Below are 12,262 nucleotides of genomic sequence, written 5' to 3'. Positions count from 1 at the left end.
GAACTGATATTTTTATCAGACAGAATGGGCATGTTATAAGCGAGACGGAACAGTTCAAGTTCCTAGGCGTACGGATAGATAGTAAGCTGTTGTGGAAAGCCCATGTTCAGGATCTTGTTCAGAAACTAAATGCCGCTTTATTTACCATTAGAACAGTATCTGAAATAAGTGACGTTTCAACACGAAAAGTAGTCTACTTCGCATATTTTCATATGCTTATGTCATATGGTATTATTTTATAGGGTAATTCTTCTGATTCAAAAAGGGTATTTTTGGCTCAAAAACGGGCTGTTCGAGCTATGTGTGGTGTAAGTTCTAGAACCTCTTGTCGACCCCTATTCAACAGTCTGGGAATTCTGACATTGCCCTCACAGTATATATTTTCTTTAATGTCGTTTGCTGTTAGCAATATTAGCTCATTCCCAAGAGTTAGCAGCTTTCACTCAGTTAATACTAGGCAGAAATCAAGTCTGCATGTGGAATGCACTTCCTTGACTCTTGTGCAGAAAGGAGTGCAGTATTCTGCTGCATCCATTTTCAATAAGCTACCACAAGAACTCAAAAATCTTAGCAGTAGCCCAAACGCTTTTAAGTCTAAACTGAAGAGTTTCCTCATGGCTCACTCCTTCTATTCTGTCGAGGAGCTCCTGGAAGAGCTAAAAATTTAAGCAAATTCCAGTGTTACATGCTTGATTTTCTTTATTTAAACTAATGACGTGACGTGTCGTCTGAATATGCTTCTTATATTTTATTTTATCTGTTTCTACAATTGTGTTATAATTTCATGTATTGACTTGTTCCATGACCATGGAGACTTCTCCTTAATGTGGTCCCATGGAACAATAAATAAATAAATAAATAAAAATAAATATACGAGGGTTGTTTTTTAAGTAAGGACAGTTCGCGCGTGTAGTCCCGTGTGGTACTTTATAATGTTTACGATTATTGAATCGCCCGCCGCATGTGAGATACAGTCAGTGATATGTTTTTTGACTGCGAGAAGCCTATCAGCTGCAGAAATTCATCGTCAGTTAACAGAAGTTTATGGCTTGAATGCAATGAATTAAGGTAAAGAGCGACAGTGGGTTAGAGAGTTTAAAAATGGCCGTCAAAACGTCCATGACGAAAAACGCTCAGGCCGGCCCTCTGTGATCACTGATGATTTGGTGGCTGCAGTCGAAACAAAGATTCGTGAGGACAGAAGATTCACAATTTCCACTCTTTCGTTGGAATTCCCACAAGTTTCAAGATCGGTTTTGTACAAAATTGTGTTTGAAAACCTAAACTTTAAGAAACTGTGTTCTCGGTGGGTACCCAGACTCTTCACAGAGGATCACAAAGGGAAGAGATTTGCCACTTCATTGGACTTTTTGAATCGTTACGAGGAAGAAGGGGATGACATGTTGAGTCAAATTGTCACTGGAGATGAAACATGGGTATCCCATATCACTCCCAAAAGCAGCGACAATCGGTGGAATGGCGACACACAACCTCACCCGTCAAGGTCAAAGCCAAACAGACGCTGTCAAAGCGCAAGATTATGGCAACTGTGTTCTGGGACCGGCGCAGTGTTTTGCTAGTAGACTTTATGCCACGAGGAACGATAATCAACTCAGATGCCTACTGTGCAACTCTAAAGAAGCTCCGCAGAGCAATTCAAAACAAAAGGCGTGTCGTGCTGACAAAAGGAGTTTTGCTCCTACACGATAACGCTAGGCCTCACACCTCTCAAAAGACTCAGGATTTGATTGATTCTTTTGGCTGGGAAGTTTTGGACCATGCACCATGCACCATACAGCCCCGACCTTGCTCCTAGCGATTTTCACCTATTCCGGTACCTGAAACGCCATCTTGGCGGGCAGCGCTTCAATGACGACGATGAAGTGAAAGCGGCCGTGAACCCTTGGCTGTCGGAACAAGCGGCCGAATTCTTTGAAGAGGGAATTAAAAACTTAGTTGTACGGTATGACAAGTGCTTAAATAAACAAGTCAACTATGTAGAAAAATAGGTAAACGTGTGTAGAATCAGAAAAAAAAGCTTTTTTACAAAAGTATTTGTATCTTTTTTAAAAAATAAAAACGGACTTACTTAAGAAACAACCCTCGTAGATCCAGGGCCAGGGCCCAGGTCGTTGAGATACATTAGGAGGCCTTATTCCACGTAAGAATGTTAATTTTACACACAAAATACCCACAAAGGAAAGGTAGCTGCTTGAAGAATCAATCTTAGTTACTAATAACCCACAGCCTATAATAGCAGGGACAGTGGAAACTTCCGAGGTTAATGTATTTGTAGATTCAGGGAGTGAGGTATCACTCATCTCAAACACATTTTTTAACTCAATACAGAATAAACAGCACTTACTGTTATTGCCAGTGACTGGGGTATACATAATCGGGATAATGAGAACAAAATGTTAACCTGTAAAATAGGAAGTTCAAGTGAATTGTGGTATTGGACATACGTTATTTCGTCAAACACTATTAATGGCACAAAATATTAATAGAGATGTACTGTTTGGTTTAGATTGGTTGTTAGAGTTTAAAGTTATCTTAAACTTTGATGAGCATCTTCTTTGTTATGGTAGAGGAGACAACAGATGCTGGACACCATTTGTAACAAATAGCCACATTGAGGAACAAACAACTGAGTGTCAGTGTCTATAATTAACAGCTAAAGCACAGTTATCGACAAAAATCGATAATTTGGAACAAGTAACACATTGAACTCATTTACACAACGAAGTTCATCCCCAATATTAACCGATCAACAAAGACAAGATTAGTATAAAATTTTAATGGAGTATGAAGAGATGTTTTCCGATTGTCCAGGTAACATCAGCGACTATATCTGTCAGTCCAAAATCAAAGATGACAGTCCATTCTTTGGAAACTGTATCCAATACCAATGAGTTTCATGGAAGCAATTCGGGATTAGATTAACAAAATGACTGATAATAATGTTATACAACGAAGTTCCAATGTAATGAATAATCCTCTGGTTTTGGTGAAGAAAGCTACAGGCGGGGTGGGGCACGATTTGTCTTAGATGCTCGTACATTACATCGATATATAGAAACGGAGAGAAATCAGCCGATTAATATCGACGAATTGTTGTCCAAGGTTAAAATGCAAGATGTTTTAGTACAATGGACTTGCCTGCAGGATATTGGCATATAAAAATTCATCCAGAATCCAAAAAGTATACAGCCTTTTTGTTCGGTGGAAAATCTTATCATTTCAATGTACTGCCATTTGGACATAATATCTCTGTGTCCATATTTATATGTGCATTAGATGAAGCAATAGGGAGGGACTTACTAAAGGATTTGATAATATATGTAGACAATATCTTAATAATATCAGGTACTTGGGAGGACCATTGGCTAACTTTGTGCAAGACTCTGAAAAAATTTAAAAAGCAGGTATTACATTGAAGGTGTCTAAATCGTTTTTTGGAGGCCAAGAAATTAAAGTCATAGATTATATTATAGGCGTAAAGGGAATTAGACTGAATCCTGAATGCATAAAAGCTATCAAGGTTGTCCGCACCCCAGAAATGTAAGACAATTAATAGGATTTATAGGTATGGCCAGATACTATCGATGGTACGTAAGAGGGCAAGAGTTGACATGAGAATTTTAAGTTTATTAACAAATGGAGTACCGTGGACTTGGGATCAAGGTACAAATGATGTGTTTCAAAACGTTAAAAGAGCGCTTGTTGAGTCACCATTATTACATCATCCAGTTATGGGCGAACGGTTTCAATTTAAGACAGATGCATTTGATTATGGTGCTGCTGCCAAACTTTTCCAAGGAGAATGGGATTCAAGTAATGTAGACCACAGAACTATAACTTTTGCTAACTGTAGCCTAAATAAGCGCGAACTAAATTACACAGCTACCAAAAAGGAAGTATTGGCGACTGTGTGGAGTATTCAGAAGTTTCAAACACCAGTATTGGGATCAGAAATCCATATTTATACAGATCAAAAAGCTTTGTCCTTTCTGATGAGTAGTCCACTACTACAAAGTAGGTTGATGTGATGGATGCTTTTCCTACAGGAATACAATATTAAAATACGATACGTAAAATGTCCCAAAAATATTGTATATGATGCTTTATCGAGGCTACTCATAGGAATGGAAGAATTGAAATGTACGAAAGGGCCCGGCGTCATTTTTGCCATTATTTTTATGTCAGCAGAATATCTGAACATCATTGTAAAGTAAATGGCTCAACAAATAACTGGGAATATCCATCATGATCCTCATTTCACAGAAATATTTTCTATGGGTATACAGAACTCTTTACGTCCTAATCAGTTAGGAAAATGGAAAATTATAGATCATAACTTGTTTTGGAGAGACATCACAGCAATGGCACATATGTATTTTGAAGGCAATAGAAGACGAACTTGTGTGGTATGTTCACACAGGATATGGACACTTTGGAATCAAAAAATTTATAACCCATATGAATAAGTTTTATTATTTCAAGAAACTAGGTCATAAAATATCATCTTTGATTAGAACATGTGAAACTTGCCAGAAAGTAAAAGAGAATAATACTCAAGTGAAATACAAAATGCATCCTATTATTCCTAAGTCATTACACGACCTCACAGCAGAGGATTTTATGGACTAATTTCACAAGGAAAGGGAGGAGTATAATATATTTTGGTTATCATAGAATGCTGGTCAAAATATGTTAAACTATATCTCATTAAAAGATCAAATATGCAGACAGTTATACACTGTTTACAAGAATACTTTCTAGAAGTTGGTAAACCAAAACAGCTTCTTGCGGATAATGCACACAATTTGTAACGAATTTAGACTTTTCCTAAGGTGGGAAAGTATTCGACAAGTGTTAATACCAATTATAACCCGTCATCAAATCCGTGTGAACGAGTAATGAACGAAATAGGAAAATTTTGTCGTACTTATTGGCATGAAAAACATACTTCGTGGGCAACGAAAATTAAGGACTTGGAACATATCCTAAAAGAACTACCCCATTTATCGACTGGTTTTACACCTTTAGAAGTTATAGGCAAAACCTTTAATAGGAGAACCTCTAATTAAGTAATTTAATTGGCCTGAACAACCTAGTGTCAATTACGAAGTAAATTGGGAAATAGTTTCTAAGAGTTTAATTGAAAAGGCGCTACAAAGAGTAAGTAAGCATAGCGAAAAGGCTGTGGAACCTCAGTACCAAGTCGATGATCTGGTTCTTGTAAAACAACATCTTCACAGTTCGACTCTGAAAAAAGAGACTCATAAGTTTGTTACAAAAATATGAGGGACCGTACTGGGTACAAACGGTGGTCCATCCTAAGGCGTTATTTTCAGTAGATCCCACAACTGGATTAGGGAAGGGGAAATACAATGTAAAGGATGTAACATTGTATATCCCTCAGGGACGTTAACATTATGAGTTAACGGGCGGAGTAACGACTATCAGAGCCCGAGTTGTCTTCAGTGTTTCTTCCAAAATAGTTTTCCTGCATTGAATTCCTTTATTTACAAGTAAACCATGCCTAGTACGAGATATGCGACCAATAATGTTTATGTTCATAATGTCAACTCATCTGAATTCATTGTAAATACTGTTGAAACTATTGTTTGCAACTGCTATTTCCTTGCCTACACAAGACCATTCTTGTAAACCATACTGGTGTGGGATGTTCCAAACTACAACATTTGTATGAGTATGACAGCTTAGGCGCTTTTTTAAATTATTTGCAGCTGCTTGCGTCTTATTTTTTTGTGTGTGGTTTGGTCCACCCATTGGAATTACGTAAATCTTTTTATTCAAATTACCAGAATCGTCAGACAGAATTAGTTTCCGCATTTCTACAGAGTGGTATTTGGCTTGACAAAGCTGGTTGCTTCTAGCGTCGGTGACTGGTTTATTTGCTGAGCTAGTCTTCATGTGTAGCTGTCTTCAATATTATTATTTTTCTGTTGTTGTAACTCACAACATTGTTGTTTGGAGATGTCTTCTTATTGTTTTTTCAATGTACATTATTCACCGAGCTTTGTCAGTATTTCAAATCTGTTTGTCTGAATAACTAGTATTGTTCTTTGGCTTTTACCTGTTGTAGCCACGTTCCTGTGTAGTTTTCGTGAATTTTTAGACTCGTTTTCTTTCAGTGTATCTACTTTACAACACACACTTACATTTATTTCTAATATACTCTGATTTTCCGTTCTAATATTCGAATGCTCATAACACATTTTAACAGATGTATTTCTATAAACAATCCTGTCGCAGGAACATCTGCAACTGAGCAATATAGCAGAGGTTGAAAATACCGCTACAGTTGTAAGGTTCTTTTAGATAGTAAGCAGTATTTTCAATCTCTAGATGTATTTCTTCTAATAGTGCCACAATAACTTCGTTTTTATAGTCCTTTTTAAGTTTACTGGTCAATTCATTTTGGTCACGTTTTGCACACACCCATTTTTCATTTTGAAGTCGCGTTTGCACATTGAAAATTGAATACTGTTCTATGTTTGACACATGTAATACTCTTACGAGCTCGCTTTTCACAATAGCAATATTCAGAATCGAGAAATGTGTCCATATTACTGTTGCAGGACGTAGTTACTACGCACGCAATCTCTTTATGGTGTTTTTCTACGTCCTTTGCTCTTATTTCGGTTATTTTTCCTGTAATATGACACACCAAGCACTTATTATCACTGTAAACGTTGTACTGTTTACACTTTAGACACTTTCTGGCAGTTTCTTTGTTTACTAACAGGAATACCATACTCGCTATTTACACTAGCCACCATCTCATAAATGTTTATCCCAATTCTGAAGCTGTGATTGTAGTATTTGTTCGCTTTGAGTGATCCTGCACACCAATGTATTGGAATCGCTTATTTTGGATCAATAACCAAATAAAACCATTTTTCTAAATGTGGCATGGGCTGTTAACAGTTTATTGGTGCACAATGTCATTGATTACCGTCATAATTGTGTTTAACGTATTTTAATGAGATGATTACCTATAGCATTCTACCTCTTTAGTCAGTTAAACTGTAATTAAAAAGGTTTATCGCCCAATGAGGCAAAAGGAAGAGAAATTTCAGAGTTATTGTTTGGCCACGATAAGTTGACGATTGCGCTAGTGCTGTCAAGAGAGGAGAAAATCAGCACTACTTGAAAGATATTCATTTGTTTCCGAGTGCTGCCAACGTAAAGTTGCCCTAGACACAAAGTATTACGAAAGCCTTGTGTTTACTAGCAAGTAACTTCTGTAAGCACCTGCTGAAGTGTTCAAATTAGGAAAAAACCTGACTTAACTTTACTTATTCAGGTCAATGGGGCAAGTTTATTTCAAGAACTTTCTGCAAGTACTTTCTAGTGCAAATACTCTTAAAAACCAAAGCAGTCTTCACTGTTGTTGCATTACTATTAATGAATAAAAATTGCGACAAAACATGAAAATAAAAAAAAATAGAGAAAATGATAGAGGAGTGCAGGGTACATATTGGTATTACCAAAAAACACTATTCAATTGACTAAAGTCAGAGCATTTCCCTTAGAATATAAGTTTTGAGGCTGTCACATGCAAATTTCGAACATCTCTTGTATATTGTATAATCAAATATCCGATAACGAAACGAAAATGCGGCGCTATGAAATGTAGTGACCGTATGGCATTGTTGGCTGGGAGGCTCCATCTGGGGAAGTTCGGGCGTCGAGTGCAAATCTAATTTCAGTCGACGCCACACTGGGCGACTTGCGTGCCGTTTATGAGGATGAAATGGTGATGAGGACAACACAACACAAGGTCCACGAGCAGAGAACGTCTCCAACCCAGCAGGGAATTGAACCCGAGCCTTCTGCATGGGAGGCAAGCATGTTACCACTCAGCTAAGCAGGCGAACTAATGCAGTGCAGTACCTCATGAAGAGACTTGTTTTTAAATTACTCTTTGGTTTTTGCAAGCAGTATTTACTACTTTTAACATAAATGTAATGCATTTATCTGTAACATTAAAAAAAACAGCTAAAATTTAAAGTCGGCTATACCGCCATTCTGATTTCCACTCTGGTGAAACCAATTAATTGAACTCATTTTGCACTTACTTGACTGGTGGTGCCAATTATATGTGTTTCAGGGTTCCAATAGTACATTTGTTTCGGCCCTTCTGTCGTTGTGCCATTCTCATTTTCGACACATATTTTCACATTGGTACTGAACACACACAACTTCTGTAAGTTAGAGGAAAACTACAAAATGACCAATTCGGCCAGAACTTGCAACAAGATGCAAGAAACTAAAACAAATATTCACCCTGCACCGGACCGTACACTGATTTGGGACTTCCTTATAAATTATAACTGTGTGCCAGATAGGGTTCCTACGTTTGCAGTTTTAGTTCGTCAGGAAGATTCATGGTTGAAACTGTTTTCTCTAACTTGAGAATTTCTTTAAGTTGACGAAACTACCGGATGTCGACAAAGGGGGCTGGGTTTGCAGCTAAGGCGGATCCATCCGATTCTGTGTCTGTGTGGATATGCATCGTACCACAGTAGGAAGTTCGACACAATGCCGAATAATTATGATTTCAGGATTAAGACGTTAGAGTGGTTTGCGAGACAGGCAACTAAACTGCAACGAATCAATGACTGAAGACTGAACCGTGGTCTAAAAAGGAAAACAAACCAGCCGCTGAAGTATACATTGTGTGGATGAAATCGCTGAGAGCAGAGGCCGTAAAATTGTTCGTTTATCATCCTAGAAGTGCGATCCAAATCCAGTAGAAATGGAATGGCGAAAATAAAACACAATTTCAGGGAGAATAATGTCACTGGTGACATGTTGAAGGAAAACTTCTGAATCTTCTTCTTAATGATGCTTTCCTTTCAGTTACTGTACAGGACTGGCAAGGTTACTGCAGGTAAGTGGAGCAGCTGGAACAAGGGAATTGGAGACGAGAGGGAGTAACGAAATGGTTATCGATTAAGTTATCATCAATACCACGCCCTCAAGCCATGATGGTGATGATCATGATGATTATCTTGAATCAAACACAAATGACAGTGATGTTTAGTGAACATCATTTTGACAATTCTTTCAGGCCCAGTTAATTAAACATTATTGCTGTGCCATGATTAATAAATTCAATATGCAAACAGATTCCAAAGGTCATCTTTCGACTTTCCATTCATGGTGTCACAACCTGTACATACATCTACTTTCAATTTTCATTATTTGAGATAAATAAATAATACGTTAAGTTGTAGATAAAACTCTTGAGCATGAATATATCACCAAATTAGGTAATTTCCGATCCAACAGAACTTCACTCAAGTGGGCATAATTTCCATCAGGCACAAAACGCGGGTAGAGGTGCCAGCACTGCTACAAGCAGCCGACACTGCCTTCCCCTCACCCTCCTCTCCCTCCCCTTGGTAGCTATAATGCGGTAACAAGGCCATTCCCAACAGCTATAGTGCCAGTCCCCAAATTATTATGGACAAAGAGTATATAGCTGTTCGTGGACTATTGAATTCTTATGTGGGTTCTGTGCTATATTAAACATTTCTGCTGATCTGATATGCTGTAACATACAGCAGAAGGAGAGGGTGGTTTTAGTTACGTGGCCATGGAAGTTTCCTTCCCTTTTTGTATGTGCTTCTGGTAACAGGCATGAACTAGTTGCTGTGAACTTTTGGAGTTAGTACAGGAGTTTTCATTGAAGCAGCGTTGACTTGGTAGGGACAGAAGTCATTTGTTTTGTCTTTGTATTTTTGGGACAGGAGTAACAACGCTATTGTAAGTTCACATCTGTTTCTCCTGCTTCTTGGCACCTAATGTTGTAGAGAGACATTACTTGGTGTACTTGTGTTTTATTTACACTAGAATGATTTGTGGTGTGATACTGTGATCCTCACTGAAACAGTAGGTGACTGGTTGAATTCATGCTTACTAGCATAGCTCTTGTCAGGCCTTGGTAACAAAGCAGGTGATCTTTTCCAGCTTTTTTTCCAAAGAATTATTATTTCTTGTGCAAACTTTGTGATGTATTCGATATTGCCATTTAGAGAACATCGGCACAATAAGCCCACCTAAAAATTTTGAATATTGATTTAGTCTTATTGAACTTAATTTTGTCATCTGTTACCTTCTTTTGGCTATGTAGAACCCATCAGCATAGTTAGTTTGCCTAAAATCCAGGCTAATTACAGAACATTAGTAATTTTAGATTAAGTTATCATTGTTCATATCTAAACATATATAAACTTTGTACATTATAATCACAGTGTAGGCACTTTTACTGTTTCAAGATGACTGTTTCAACGTTCTTATGCTTCCAACATCTGTTCCTATGGATATCGTTATACATCGTTATACATAATCATTATGTAAATAACACAACTCATAACAACATTTTATATCATAACAATATACTTTTCTTATACATGTTTATACCTTTCACTTTAACAACAATCTATTTTTCTCTCTAGAATAATCTTTAGCTCAGTGTTTCTTTATTCTGTTCATACTTCACTTTGATATTAAGTAATGAGCAGTCACTTGAGGTCCTAATCAGCTCTTCTAATATTTAAGAATTTTTTCTATACTTCCAATTGTTAACTCCAGGTGTTCATGACACATGAGTAGTCTACTTTCCGTTCTCATTTTTTGTACTACTTTTCTTTAGTGTATAAGATTTTTACTATTTTTTTGTAGTTTGGAGGAACTCTGGACAAAATGAAAGTGCTCTTTTTGACACTTGTAAACATACATGAAACGTAATAATGCTGGTTCTGCACAGAATTTAAACTTTCCAGAATAATCTCTATATAATTTGTGACTTTTCTCATGAGGCTGTCCCCTTCACCTAGGATCAGTACCTACACCTTACTTGTGGGTTGGCCTTATGAGAGCACTTCCTCTTTCCATTCTGATAGGTACACTCCTTTATAAAACATTCCTATTTTTTAGGCCACAGGTCATCCTATCTCCATGTGGTATGCCTAACCTATATACACAGAAAATCCTTTCTGAGTAGGCGTCATGGTTAATTATCTAGTATACATTCCTATGTATAATAAAGTATTCTCTGGTAAAATAAAACTCTATTCTATACTTTGCATTCATTTCTTACTTCATCATTTAGTCCCTAGAGTCCTCCTCTACTTCTCAACTTCTACTGTTAGTAGATACGACGTCTATCTATACTATTCAAGTCCCACTATCCTACAATTCGTCAGAGTATTTATTAAACTGACATTTCCTAATGATCAGCATGATTAAAGTCACTCCTGTTTACTTTTTATTTCTTTGCTTACGTCTTTTCCTTGCCTATCACCTGCTCATAACTGCTTTATAGTGATCCCATAACTCGCATGCTGTTGTCTCCCTCTTTGCTCATGAGTTCACTGCCACTATTCTATCTTTATATGCACCTCTTCGTATATGTGTATATATAAACGATGTAGAACGATATATATATATATATATATATATATATATATGTGTGTGTGTGTGTGTGTGTGTGTGTGTGTGTGTGTGTGTGTGTGTGCATATTTCCCTGTGTACACATATTCTTTCCCCTACAATACCTGGCGATTCTCACATCATGACAGGCTCTTTAGTCTGTAATTTCAATTACTATGTCTAAATGTATTTTTGTGTGTATGCCGATGTGTGTTCATGTAGTCTGATTCTTTGGCCTTCTTATCTAAAGATAAGATGTAGGTTATTAGAAACCACAGAAACAAGGAAGGACTTCGGTGATAGAAGTTTGTGGATATGGAAAGAGGGAAAAATAGATTGGTCCTCAAATGAGAAGTAAGAAAGGAAAAAACATAGATATGGTGGCTAAGATTGATGAAGAGCAAGAAGATAGCCCCATAGACAGGAAACCCTTCCCACCTCCCTTCCCCAGGATCCCTACCCCTCAGGTACTTGAGTGAGACACCGGAGGAGGTTTGGTGTCAAAATCGACGTCTACAAAATGAACATTCCCACCTGCACCCTTGAGGTCGCCGAAGGAAATCTTAGCAATCCTATGGAAATGGCAAATGGTGAAGAATCATGCACACTTGTTTCCGAGGTTTGTCTGAAATTTGTGATGTGTGTATTGTGTTAGCCATGATTTATTTGTTCTTGTAAACCATGTTTCTACCTACAATACCCACCCCTTCCAAAACCTAAATAAACCCTGCCATTTAAATCACATTTCATAAAAGCTATAAAATACTCTATACAAAGCAGAAAATTTATA

Source organism: Schistocerca cancellata, chromosome 5 (assembly GCF_023864275.1).
Source record: "Schistocerca cancellata isolate TAMUIC-IGC-003103 chromosome 5, iqSchCanc2.1, whole genome shotgun sequence".
Lineage (NCBI taxonomy): Eukaryota > Metazoa > Arthropoda > Insecta > Orthoptera > Acrididae > Schistocerca > Schistocerca cancellata.
Note: the sequence above shows the minus strand (reverse complement) of the source record.